This window comes from Salmo salar, unplaced genomic scaffold (assembly GCF_905237065.1).
Source record: "Salmo salar unplaced genomic scaffold, Ssal_v3.1, whole genome shotgun sequence".
NCBI lineage: Eukaryota > Metazoa > Chordata > Actinopteri > Salmoniformes > Salmonidae > Salmo > Salmo salar.
This window is the reverse complement of record NW_025549384.1, coordinates 65,001-75,000: the sequence shown is the minus strand read 5'-3', so window position 1 is coordinate 75,000 and position 10,000 is coordinate 65,001. Positions and strand designations below refer to the sequence as shown.

General features: G+C 44.3%; 30 non-coding genes and 1 pseudogene across 30 annotated transcripts; all 31 read right to left on the bottom strand.

The window, feature by feature from the left end:
- Positions 1-180: 180 nt before the first annotated feature.
- Positions 181-299, bottom strand: LOC123738061 (5S ribosomal RNA). Its single transcript, XR_006767354.1, has one exon. It is a non-coding gene; the product is annotated as a 5S ribosomal RNA (ribosomal RNA).
- Positions 300-438: 139 nt separating this feature from the next.
- LOC123738060 (5S ribosomal RNA) lies at positions 439-557 on the bottom strand. The gene has a single exon (XR_006767353.1). It is a non-coding gene; the product is annotated as a 5S ribosomal RNA (ribosomal RNA).
- A 139-nt stretch (positions 558-696) lies between these two features.
- Positions 697-815, bottom strand: LOC123738132 (5S ribosomal RNA). The gene has a single exon (XR_006767424.1). It is a non-coding gene; the product is annotated as a 5S ribosomal RNA (ribosomal RNA).
- A 409-nt stretch (positions 816-1,224) lies between these two features.
- LOC123738059 (5S ribosomal RNA) lies at positions 1,225-1,343 on the bottom strand. The gene has a single exon (XR_006767352.1). It is a non-coding gene; the product is annotated as a 5S ribosomal RNA (ribosomal RNA).
- A 139-nt stretch (positions 1,344-1,482) lies between these two features.
- On the bottom strand, positions 1,483-1,601 carry LOC123738031 (5S ribosomal RNA). The gene has a single exon (XR_006767325.1). It is a non-coding gene; the product is annotated as a 5S ribosomal RNA (ribosomal RNA).
- A 140-nt stretch (positions 1,602-1,741) lies between these two features.
- On the bottom strand, positions 1,742-1,860 carry LOC123738057 (5S ribosomal RNA). The gene has a single exon (XR_006767350.1). It is a non-coding gene; the product is annotated as a 5S ribosomal RNA (ribosomal RNA).
- Positions 1,861-1,999: 139 nt separating this feature from the next.
- Positions 2,000-2,118, bottom strand: LOC123738193 (5S ribosomal RNA). The gene has a single exon (XR_006767436.1). It is a non-coding gene; the product is annotated as a 5S ribosomal RNA (ribosomal RNA).
- Positions 2,119-2,257: 139 nt separating this feature from the next.
- Positions 2,258-2,376, bottom strand: LOC123738087 (5S ribosomal RNA). The gene has a single exon (XR_006767380.1). It is a non-coding gene; the product is annotated as a 5S ribosomal RNA (ribosomal RNA).
- Positions 2,377-2,515: 139 nt separating this feature from the next.
- LOC123738227 (5S ribosomal RNA) lies at positions 2,516-2,634 on the bottom strand. Its single transcript, XR_006767444.1, has one exon. It is a non-coding gene; the product is annotated as a 5S ribosomal RNA (ribosomal RNA).
- A 409-nt stretch (positions 2,635-3,043) lies between these two features.
- LOC123738023 (5S ribosomal RNA) lies at positions 3,044-3,162 on the bottom strand. Its single transcript, XR_006767317.1, has one exon. It is a non-coding gene; the product is annotated as a 5S ribosomal RNA (ribosomal RNA).
- A 139-nt stretch (positions 3,163-3,301) lies between these two features.
- Positions 3,302-3,420, bottom strand: LOC123738027 (5S ribosomal RNA). Its single transcript, XR_006767321.1, has one exon. It is a non-coding gene; the product is annotated as a 5S ribosomal RNA (ribosomal RNA).
- A 408-nt stretch (positions 3,421-3,828) lies between these two features.
- LOC123738056 (5S ribosomal RNA) lies at positions 3,829-3,947 on the bottom strand. The gene has a single exon (XR_006767349.1). It is a non-coding gene; the product is annotated as a 5S ribosomal RNA (ribosomal RNA).
- A 139-nt stretch (positions 3,948-4,086) lies between these two features.
- On the bottom strand, positions 4,087-4,205 carry LOC123738055 (5S ribosomal RNA). Its single transcript, XR_006767348.1, has one exon. It is a non-coding gene; the product is annotated as a 5S ribosomal RNA (ribosomal RNA).
- A 139-nt stretch (positions 4,206-4,344) lies between these two features.
- On the bottom strand, positions 4,345-4,463 carry LOC123738076 (5S ribosomal RNA). The gene has a single exon (XR_006767369.1). It is a non-coding gene; the product is annotated as a 5S ribosomal RNA (ribosomal RNA).
- Positions 4,464-4,872: 409 nt separating this feature from the next.
- Positions 4,873-4,991, bottom strand: LOC123738054 (5S ribosomal RNA). The gene has a single exon (XR_006767347.1). It is a non-coding gene; the product is annotated as a 5S ribosomal RNA (ribosomal RNA).
- A 139-nt stretch (positions 4,992-5,130) lies between these two features.
- Positions 5,131-5,249, bottom strand: LOC123738030 (5S ribosomal RNA). Its single transcript, XR_006767324.1, has one exon. It is a non-coding gene; the product is annotated as a 5S ribosomal RNA (ribosomal RNA).
- Positions 5,250-5,389: 140 nt separating this feature from the next.
- Positions 5,390-5,508, bottom strand: LOC123738109 (5S ribosomal RNA). The gene has a single exon (XR_006767401.1). It is a non-coding gene; the product is annotated as a 5S ribosomal RNA (ribosomal RNA).
- A 139-nt stretch (positions 5,509-5,647) lies between these two features.
- Positions 5,648-5,766, bottom strand: LOC123738247 (5S ribosomal RNA). The gene has a single exon (XR_006767464.1). It is a non-coding gene; the product is annotated as a 5S ribosomal RNA (ribosomal RNA).
- A 139-nt stretch (positions 5,767-5,905) lies between these two features.
- Positions 5,906-6,024, bottom strand: LOC123738089 (5S ribosomal RNA). Its single transcript, XR_006767382.1, has one exon. It is a non-coding gene; the product is annotated as a 5S ribosomal RNA (ribosomal RNA).
- A 139-nt stretch (positions 6,025-6,163) lies between these two features.
- LOC123738226 (5S ribosomal RNA) lies at positions 6,164-6,282 on the bottom strand. The gene has a single exon (XR_006767443.1). It is a non-coding gene; the product is annotated as a 5S ribosomal RNA (ribosomal RNA).
- Positions 6,283-6,691: 409 nt separating this feature from the next.
- On the bottom strand, positions 6,692-6,810 carry LOC123738182 (5S ribosomal RNA). Its single transcript, XR_006767435.1, has one exon. It is a non-coding gene; the product is annotated as a 5S ribosomal RNA (ribosomal RNA).
- A 139-nt stretch (positions 6,811-6,949) lies between these two features.
- Positions 6,950-7,068, bottom strand: LOC123738126 (5S ribosomal RNA). The gene has a single exon (XR_006767418.1). It is a non-coding gene; the product is annotated as a 5S ribosomal RNA (ribosomal RNA).
- A 139-nt stretch (positions 7,069-7,207) lies between these two features.
- Positions 7,208-7,326, bottom strand: LOC123738245 (5S ribosomal RNA). The gene has a single exon (XR_006767462.1). It is a non-coding gene; the product is annotated as a 5S ribosomal RNA (ribosomal RNA).
- A 139-nt stretch (positions 7,327-7,465) lies between these two features.
- Positions 7,466-7,584, bottom strand: LOC123738053 (5S ribosomal RNA). Its single transcript, XR_006767346.1, has one exon. It is a non-coding gene; the product is annotated as a 5S ribosomal RNA (ribosomal RNA).
- Positions 7,585-7,723: 139 nt separating this feature from the next.
- On the bottom strand, positions 7,724-7,842 carry LOC123738170 (5S ribosomal RNA). The gene has a single exon (XR_006767434.1). It is a non-coding gene; the product is annotated as a 5S ribosomal RNA (ribosomal RNA).
- Positions 7,843-8,251: 409 nt separating this feature from the next.
- LOC123738052 (5S ribosomal RNA) lies at positions 8,252-8,370 on the bottom strand. Its single transcript, XR_006767345.1, has one exon. It is a non-coding gene; the product is annotated as a 5S ribosomal RNA (ribosomal RNA).
- Positions 8,371-8,509: 139 nt separating this feature from the next.
- Positions 8,510-8,628, bottom strand: LOC123738051 (5S ribosomal RNA). Its single transcript, XR_006767344.1, has one exon. It is a non-coding gene; the product is annotated as a 5S ribosomal RNA (ribosomal RNA).
- Positions 8,629-8,767: 139 nt separating this feature from the next.
- LOC123738075 (5S ribosomal RNA) lies at positions 8,768-8,886 on the bottom strand. The gene has a single exon (XR_006767368.1). It is a non-coding gene; the product is annotated as a 5S ribosomal RNA (ribosomal RNA).
- Positions 8,887-9,295: 409 nt separating this feature from the next.
- LOC123738050 (5S ribosomal RNA) lies at positions 9,296-9,414 on the bottom strand. Its single transcript, XR_006767343.1, has one exon. It is a non-coding gene; the product is annotated as a 5S ribosomal RNA (ribosomal RNA).
- Positions 9,415-9,553: 139 nt separating this feature from the next.
- Positions 9,554-9,662, bottom strand: LOC123738208 (uncharacterized; annotated as a pseudogene).
- Positions 9,663-9,801: 139 nt separating this feature from the next.
- On the bottom strand, positions 9,802-9,920 carry LOC123738108 (5S ribosomal RNA). Its single transcript, XR_006767400.1, has one exon. It is a non-coding gene; the product is annotated as a 5S ribosomal RNA (ribosomal RNA).
- Positions 9,921-10,000: the final 80 nt, after the last annotated feature.

Genomic DNA, 10,000 nt, shown 5'->3' with positions numbered 1-10,000 from the left:
CATTCAGCAACAATATTCTTGTTTGTCTTATAAATACAAGGCAGATGCTAATTGAAAACACAAGGAAATTTGATCCTATTAAAAGGCAGGAAGCTGCATTTAGTCAATTCATCATTAAATGCTTACTACAAGGCAGTGTTGCTGATGAAATAGTGCAAGAGCACACCCTCGTGGACAAAATGCTTACAGCACCTGGTATTCCCAGGCGGTCTCCCATCCAAGTACTAACCAGGCACGACCCTGCTTAGCTTCCGAGATCAGACGAGATCGGGCGTACCCAGGCTGGTATGGCCGTAAGCGAGAAACAATCTCTTGCTACAACATATATAGTCAAAGTGAGTCAGATAAAACAGACATTTAGTCAATTCATCATTAAATGCTTACTACAAGGCAGTGTTGCTGATGAAATAGTGCAAGAGCACACCCTCGTGGACAAAATGCTTACAGCACCTGGTATTCCCAGGCGGTCTCCCATCCAAGTACTAACCAGGCACGACCCTGCTTAGCTTCCGAGATCAGACGAGATCGGGCGTACCCAGGCTGGTATGGCCGTAAGCGAGAAACAATCTCTTGCTACAACATATATAGTCAAAGTGAGTCTGATAAAACAGACATTTAGTCAATTCATCATTAAATGCTTACTACAAGGCAGTGTTGCTGATGAAATAGTGCAAGAGCACACCCTCGTGGACAAAATGCTTACAGCACCTGGTATTCCCAGGCGGTCTCCCATCCAAGTACTAACCAGGCCGGACCCTGCTTAGCTTCCGAGATCAGACGAGATCGGGCGTACCCAGGCTGGTATGGCCGTGAGCGAGAAACAATCTCTTGCTACAACATATATATTCAAAGTGAGTGTGATAAACAGACATTGCATTTTCACCAATTAGATAAGCAGCTTGAACTTTGTGTCACTGAAAAAGTAGAAGAAATTACAAACACTGTTCCCATCACTTTTTAGCACAGGTAGTTGGATAAAATACCAACTTTATTTCCTTTCATCATTTGAACAGGGCAAAGGAGCACAAAGCACACACAAGCTGCATTCAGCAACAATATTCTTGTTTGTCTTATAAATACAAGGCAGATGCTAATTGAAAACACAAGGAAATTTGATCCTATTAAAAAGGCAGGAAGCTGCATTTAGTCAATTCATCATTAAATGCTTACTACAAGGCAGTGTTGCTGATGAAATAGTGCAAGAGCACACCCTCGTGGACAAAATGCTTACAGCACCTGGTATTCCCAGGCGGTCTCCCATCCAAGTACTAACCAGGCACGACCCTGCTTAGCTTCCGAGATCAGACGAGATCGGGCGTACCCAGGCTGGTATGGCCGTAAGCGAGAAACAATCTCTTGCTACAACATATATAGTCAAAGTGAGTCTGATAAAACAGACATTTAGTCAATTCATCATTAAATGCTTACTACAAGGCAGTGTTGCTGATGAAATAGTGCAAGAGCACACCCTCGTGGACAAAATGCTTACAGCACCTGGTATTCCCAGGCGGTCTCCCATCCAAGTACTAACCAGGCCCGACCCTGCTTAGCTTCCGAGATCAGACGAGATCGGGCGTACCCAGGCAGATATGGCCGTAAGCGAGAAACAATCTCTTGCTACAACATATATAGTCAAAGTGAGTCAGATAAAACAGACATTTAGTCAATTCATCATTAAATGCTTACTACAAGGCAGTGTTGCTGATGAAATAGTGCAAGAGCACAACCCTCGTGGACAAAATGCTTACAGCACCTGGTATTCCCAGGCGGTCTCCCATCCAAGTACTAACCAGGCACGACCCTGCTTAGCTTCCGAGATCAGACGAGATCGGGCGTACCCAGGCTGGTATGGCCGTAAGCGAGAAACAATCTCTTGCTACAACATATATAGTCAAAGTGAGTCTGATAAAACAGACATTTAGTCAATTCATCATTAAATGCTTACTACAAGGCAGTGTTGCTGATGAAATAGTGCAAGAGCACACCCTCGTGGACAAAATGCTTACAGCACCTGGTATTCCCAGGCGGTCTCCCATCCAAGTACTAACCAGGCCCGACCCTGCTTAGCTTCCGAGATCAGACGAGATCGGGCGTACCCAGGCTGGTATGGCCGTAAGCGAGAAACAATCTCTTGCTACAACATATATAGTCAAAGTGAGTCTGATAAAACAGACATTTAGTCAATTCATCATTAAATGCTTACTACAAGGCAGTGTTGCTGATGAAATAGTGCAAGAGCACACCCTCGTGGACAAAATGATTACAGCACCTGGTATTCCCAGGCGGTCTCCCATCCAAGTACTAACCAGGCACGACCCTGCTTAGCTTCCGAGATCAGACGAGATCGGGCGTACCCAGGCTGGTATGGCCGTAAGCGAGAAACAATCTCTTGCTACAACATATATAGTCAAAGTGAGTCTGATAAAACAGACATTTAGTCAATTCATCATTAAATGCTTACTACAAGGCAGTGTTGCTGATGAAATAGTGCAAGAGCACACCCTCGTGGACAAAATGCTTACAGCACCTGGTATTCCCAGGCGGTCTCCCATCCAAGTACTAACCAGGCCCGACCCTGCTTAGCTTCCGAGATCAGACGAGATCGGGAGTACCCAGGCTGGTATGGCCGTAAGCGAGAAACAATCTCTTGCTACAACATATATATTCAAAGTGAGTGTGATAAACAGACATTGCATTTTCACCAATTAGATAAGCAGCTTGAACTTTGTGTCACTGAAAAAGTAGAAGAAATTACAAACACTGTTCCCATCACTTTTTAGCACAGGTAGTTGGATAAAATACCAACTTTATTTCCTTTCATCATTTGAACAGGGCAAAGGAGCACAAAGCACACACAAGCTGCATTCAGCAACAATATTCTTGTTTGTCTTATAAATACAAGGCAGATGCTAATTGAAAACACAAGGAAATTTGATCCTATTAAAAAGGCAGGAAGCTGCATTTAGTCAATTCATCATTAAATGCTTACTACAAGGCAGTGTTGCTGATGAAATAGTGCAAGAGCACACCCTCGTGGACAAAATGCTTACAGCACCTGGTATTCCCAGGCGGTCTCCCATCCAAGTACTAACCAGGCCCGACCCTGCTTAGCTTCCGAGATCAGACGAGATCGGGCGTACCCAGGCTGGTATGGCCGTAGGCGAGAAACAATCTCTTGCTACAACATATATAGTCAAAGTGAGTCTGATAAAACAGACATTTAGTCAATTCATCATTAAATGCTTACTACAAGGCAGTGTTGCTGATGAAATAGTGCAAGAGCACACCCTCGTGGACAAAATGCTTACAGCACCTGGTATTCCCAGGCGGTCTCCCATCCAAGTACTAACCAGGCCCGACCCTGCTTAGCTTCCGAGATCAGACGAGATCGGGCGTACCCAGGCTGGTATGGCCGTGAGCGAGAAACAATCTCTTGCTACAACATATATATTCAAAGTGAGTGTGATAAACAGACATTGCATTTTCACCAATTAGATAAGCAGCTTGAACTTTGTGTCACTGAAAAAGTAGAAGAAATTACAAACACTGTTCCCATCACTTTTTAGCACAGGTAGTTGGATAAAATACCAACTTTATTTCCTTTCATCATTTGAACAGGGCAAAGGAGCACAAAGCACACACAAGCTGCATTCAGCAACAATATTCTTGTTTGTCTTATAAATACAAGGCAGATGCTAATTGAAAACACAAGGAAATTTGATCCTATTAAAAGGCAGGAAGCTGCATTTAGTCAATTCATCATTAAATGCTTACTACAAGGCAGTGTTGCTGATGAAATAGTGCAAGAGCACACCCTCGTGGACAAAATGCTTACAGCACCTGGTATTCCCAGGCGGTCTCCCATCCAAGTACTAACCAGGCACGACCCTGCTTAGCTTCCGAGATCAGACGAGATCGGGCGTACCCAGGCTGGTATGGCCGTAAGCGAGAAACAATCTCTTGCTACAACATATATAGTCAAAGTGAGTCAGATAAAACAGACATTTAGTCAATTCATCATTAAATGCTTACTACAAGGCAGTGTTGCTGATGAAATAGTGCAAGAGCACACCCTCGTGGACAAAATGCTTACAGCACCTGGTATTCCCAGGCGGTCTCCCATCCAAGTACTAACCAGGCACGACCCTGCTTAGCTTCCGAGATCAGACGAGATCGGGCGTACCCAGGCTGGTATGGCCGTAAGCGAGAAACAATCTCTTGCTACAACATATATAGTCAAAGTGAGTCTGATAAAACAGACATTTAGTCAATTCATCATTAAATGCTTACTACAAGGCAGTGTTGCTGATGAAATAGTGCAAGAGCACACCCTCGTGGACAAAATGCTTACAGCACCTGGTATTCCCAGGCGGTCTCCCATCCAAGTACTAACCAGGCCGGACCCTGCTTAGCTTCCGAGATCAGACGAGATCGGGCGTACCCAGGCTGGTATGGCCGTAAGCGAGAAACAATCTCTTGCTACAACATATATATTCAAAGTGAGTGTGATAAACAGACATTGCATTTTCACCAATTAGATAAGCAGCTTGAACTTTGTGTCACTGAAAAAGTAGAAGAAATTACAAACACTGTTCCCATCACTTTTTAGCACAGGTAGTTGGATAAAATACCAACTTTATTTCCTTTCATCATTTGAACAGGGCAAAGGAGCACAAAGCACACACAAGCTGCATTCAGCAACAATATTCTTGTTTGTCTTATAAATACAAGGCAGATGCTAATTGAAAACACAAGGAAATTTGATCCTATTAAAAAGGCAGGAAGCTGCATTTAGTCAATTCATCATTAAATGCTTACTACAAGGCAGTGTTGCTGATGAAATAGTGCAAGAGCACACCCTCGTGGACAAAATGCTTACAGCACCTGGTATTCCCAGGCGGTCTCCCATCCAAGTACTAACCAGGCACGACCCTGCTTAGCTTCCGAGATCAGACGAGATCGGGCGTACCCAGGCTGGTATGGCCGTAAGCGAGAAACAATCTCTTGCTACAACATATATAGTCAAAGTGAGTCTGATAAAACAGACATTTAGTCAATTCATCATTAAATGCTTACTACAAGGCAGTGTTGCTGATGAAATAGTGCAAGAGCACACCCTCGTGGACAAAATGCTTACAGCACCTGGTATTCCCAGGCGGTCTCCCATCCAAGTACTAACCAGGCCCGACCCTGCTTAGCTTCCGAGATCAGACGAGATCGGGCGTACCCAGGCAGATATGGCCGTAAGCGAGAAACAATCTCTTGCTACAACATATATAGTCAAAGTGAGTCAGATAAAACAGACATTTAGTCAATTCATCATTAAATGCTTACTACAAGGCAGTGTTGCTGATGAAATAGTGCAAGAGCACAACCCTCGTGGACAAAATGCTTACAGCACCTGGTATTCCCAGGCGGTCTCCCATCCAAGTACTAACCAGGCACGACCCTGCTTAGCTTCCGAGATCAGACGAGATCGGGCGTACCCAGGCTGGTATGGCCGTGAGCGAGAAACAATCTCTTGCTACAACATATATAGTCAAAGTGAGTCTGATAAAACAGACATTTAGTCAATTCATCATTAAATGCTTACTACAAGGCAGTGTTGCTGATGAAATAGTGCAAGAGCACACCCTCGTGGACAAAATGCTTACAGCACCTGGTATTCCCAGGCGGTCTCCCATCCAAGTACTAACCAGGCCCGACCCTGCTTAGCGTCCGAGATCAGACGAGATCGGGCGTACCCAGGCTGGTATGGCCGTAAGCGAGAAACAATCTCTTGCTACAACATATATAGTCAAAGTGAGTCTGATAAAACAGACATTTAGTCAATTCATCATTAAATGCTTAGTACAAGGCAGTGTTGCTGATGAAATAGTGCAAGAGCACACCCTCGTGGACAAAATGATTACAGCACCTGGTATTCCCAGGCGGTCTCCCATCCAAGTACTAACCAGGCACGACCCTGCTTAGCTTCCGAGATCAGACGAGATCGGGAGTACCCAGGCTGGTATGGCCGTAAGCGAGAAACAATCTCTTGCTACAACATATATAGTCAAAGTGAGTCTGATAAAACAGACATTTAGTCAATTCATCATTAAATGCTTACTACAAGGCAGTGTTGCTGATGAAATAGTGCAAGAGCACACCCTCGTGGACAAAATGCTTACAGCACCTGGTATTCCCAGGCGGTCTCCCATCCAAGTACTAACCAGGCCCGACCCTGCTTAGCTTCCGAGATCAGACGAGATCGGGAGTACCCAGGCTGGTATGGCCGTAAGCGAGAAACAATCTCTTGCTACAACATATATATTCAAAGTGAGTGTGATAAACAGACATTGCATTTTCACCAATTAGATAAGCAGCTTGAACTTTGTGTCACTGAAAAAGTAGAAGAAATTACAAACACTGTTCCCATCACTTTTTAGCACAGGTAGTTGGATAAAATACCAACTTTATTTCCTTTCATCATTTGAACAGGGCAAAGGAGCACAAAGCACACACAAGCTGCATTCAGCAACAATATTCTTGTTTGTCTTATAAATACAAGGCAGATGCTAATTGAAAACACAAGGAAATTTGATCCTATTAAAAAGGCAGGAAGCTGCATTTAGTCAATTCATCATTAAATGCTTACTACAAGGCAGTGTTGCTGATGAAATAGTGCAAGAGCACACCCTCGTGGACAAAATGCTTACAGCACCTGGTATTCCCAGGCGGTCTCCCATCCAAGTACTAACCAGGCCCGACCCTGCTTAGCTTCCGAGATCAGACGAGATCGGGCGTACCCAGGCTGGTATGGCCGTAAGCGAGAAACAATCTCTTGCTACAACATATATAGTCAAAGTGAGTCTGATAAAACAGACATTTAGTCAATTCATCATTAAATGCTTACTACAAGGCAGTGTTGCTGATGAAATAGTGCAAGAGCACACCCTCGTGGACAAAATGCTTACAGCACCTGGTATTCCCAGGCGGTCTCCCATCCAAGTACTAACCAGGCACGACCCTGCTTAGCTTCCGAGATCAGACGAGATCGGGCTTACCCAGGCTGGTATGGCCGTAAGCGAGAAACAATCTCTTGCTACAACATATATAGTCAAAGTGAGTCTGATAAAACAGACATTTAGTCAATTCATCATTAAATGCTTACTACAAGGCAGTGTTGCTGATGAAATAGTGCAAGAGCACACCCTCGTGGACAAAATGCTTACAGCACCTGGTATTCCCAGGCGGTCTCCCATCCAAGTACTAACCAGGCCCGACCCTGCTTAGCTTCCGAGATCAGACGAGATCGGGCGTACCCAGGCTGATATGGCCGTAAGCGAGAAACAATCTCTTGCTACAACATATATAGTCAAAGTGAGTCTGATAAAACAGACATTTAGTCAATTCATCATTAAATGCTTACTACAAGGCAGTGTTGCTGATGAAATAGTGCAAGAGCACACCCTCGTGGACAAAATGCTTACAGCACCTGGTATTCCCAGGCGGTCTCCCATCCAAGTACTAACCAGGCACGACCCTGCTTAGCTTCCGAGATCAGACGAGATCGGGCGTACCCAGGCTGGTATGGCCGTAAGCGAGAAACAATCTCTTGCTACAACATATATAGTCAAAGTGAGTCTGATAAAACAGACATTTAGTCAATTCATCATTAAATGCTTACTACAAGGCAGTGTTGCTGATGAAATAGTGCAAGAGCACACCCTCGTGGACAAAATGCTTACAGCACCTGGTATTCCCAGGCGGTCTCCCATCCAAGTACTAACCAGGCCCGACCCTGCTTAGCTTCCGAGATCAGACGAGATCGGGCGTACCCAGGCTGGTATGGCCGTAAGCGAGAAACAATCTCTTGCTACAACATATATATTCAAAGTGAGTGTGATAAACAGACATTGCATTTTCACCAATTAGATAAGCAGCTTGAACTTTGTGTCACTGAAAAAGTAGAAGAAATTACAAACACTGTTCCCATCACTTTTTAGCACAGGTAGTTGGATAAAATACCAACTTTATTTCCTTTCATCATTTGAACAGGGCAAAGGAGCACAAAGCACACACAAGCTGCATTCAGCAACAATATTCTTGTTTGTCTTATAAATACAAGGCAGATGCTAATTGAAAACACAAGGAAATTTGATCCTATTAAAAAGGCAGGAAGCTGCATTTAGTCAATTCATCATTAAATGCTTACTACAAGGCAGTGTTGCTGATGAAATAGTGCAAGAGCACACCCTCGTGGACAAAATGCTTACAGCACCTGGTATTCCCAGGCGGTCTCCCATCCAAGTACTAACCAGGCACGACCCTGCTTAGCTTCCGAGATCAGACGAGATCGGGCGTACCCAGGCTGGTATGGCCGTAAGCGAGAAACAATCTCTTGCTACAACATATATAGTCAAAGTGAGTCAGATAAAACAGACATTTAGTCAATTCATCATTAAATGCTTACTACAAGGCAGTGTTGCTGATGAAATAGTGCAAGAGCACACCCTCGTGGACAAAATGCTTACAGCACCTGGTATTCCCAGGCGGTCTCCCATCCAAGTACTAACCAGGCACGACCCTGCTTAGCTTCCGAGATCAGACGAGATCGGGCGTACCCAGGCTGGTATGGCCGTAAGCGAGAAACAATCTCTTGCTACAACATATATAGTCAAAGTGAGTCTGATAAAACAGACATTTAGTCAATTCATCATTAAATGCTTACTACAAGGCAGTGTTGCTGATGAAATAGTGCAAGAGCACACCCTCGTGGACAAAATGCTTACAGCACCTGGTATTCCCAGGCGGTCTCCCATCCAAGTACTAACCAGGCCGGACCCTGCTTAGCTTCCGAGATCAGACGAGATCGGGCGTACCCAGGCTGGTATGGCCGTAAGCGAGAAACAATCTCTTGCTACAACATATATATTCAAAGTGAGTGTGATAAACAGACATTGCATTTTCACCAATTAGATAAGCAGCTTGAACTTTGTGTCACTGAAAAAGTAGAAGAAATTACAAACACTGTTCCCATCACTTTTTAGCACAGGTAGTTGGATAAAATACCAACTTTATTTCCTTTCATCATTTGAACAGGGCAAAGGAGCACAAAGCACACACAAGCTGCATTCAGCAACAATATTCTTGTTTGTCTTATAAATACAAGGCAGATGCTAATTGAAAACACAAGGAAATTTGATCCTATTAAAAAGGCAGGAAGCTGCATTTAGTCAATTCATCATTAAATGCTTACTACAAGGCAGTGTTGCTGATGAAATAGTGCAAGAGCACACCCTCGTGGACAAAATGCTTACAGCACCTGGTATTCCCAGGCGGTCTCCCATCCAAGTACTAACCAGGCACGACCCTGCTTAGCTTCCGAGATCAGACGAGATCGGGCGTACCCAGGCTGGTATGGCCGTAAGCGAGAAACAATCTCTTGCTACAACATATATAGTCAAAGTGAGTCTGATAAAACAGACATTTAGTCAATTCATCATTAAATGCTTACTACAAGGCAGTGTTGCTGATGAAATAGTGCAAGAGCACACCCTCGTGGACAAAATGCTTACAGCACCTGGTATTCCCAGGCGGTCTCCCATCCAAGTACTAACCAGGCCCGACCCTGCTTAGCTTCCGAGATCGGGCGTACCCAGGCTGATATGGCCGTAAGCGAGAAACAATCTCTTGCTACAACATATATAGTCAAAGTGAGTCTGATAAAACAGACATTTAGTCAATTCATCATTAAATGCTTACTACAAGGCAGTGTTGCTGATGAAATAGTGCAAGAGCACACCCTCGTGGACAAAATGCTTACAGCACCTGGTATTCCCAGGCGGTCTCCCATCCAAGTACTAACCAGGCACGACCCTGCTTAGCTTCCGAGATCAGACGAGATCGGGCGTACCCAGGCTGGTATGGCCGTGAGCGAGAAACAATCTCTTGCTACAACATATATAGTCAAAGTGAGTCTGATAAAACAGACATTTAGTCAATTCATCATTAAATG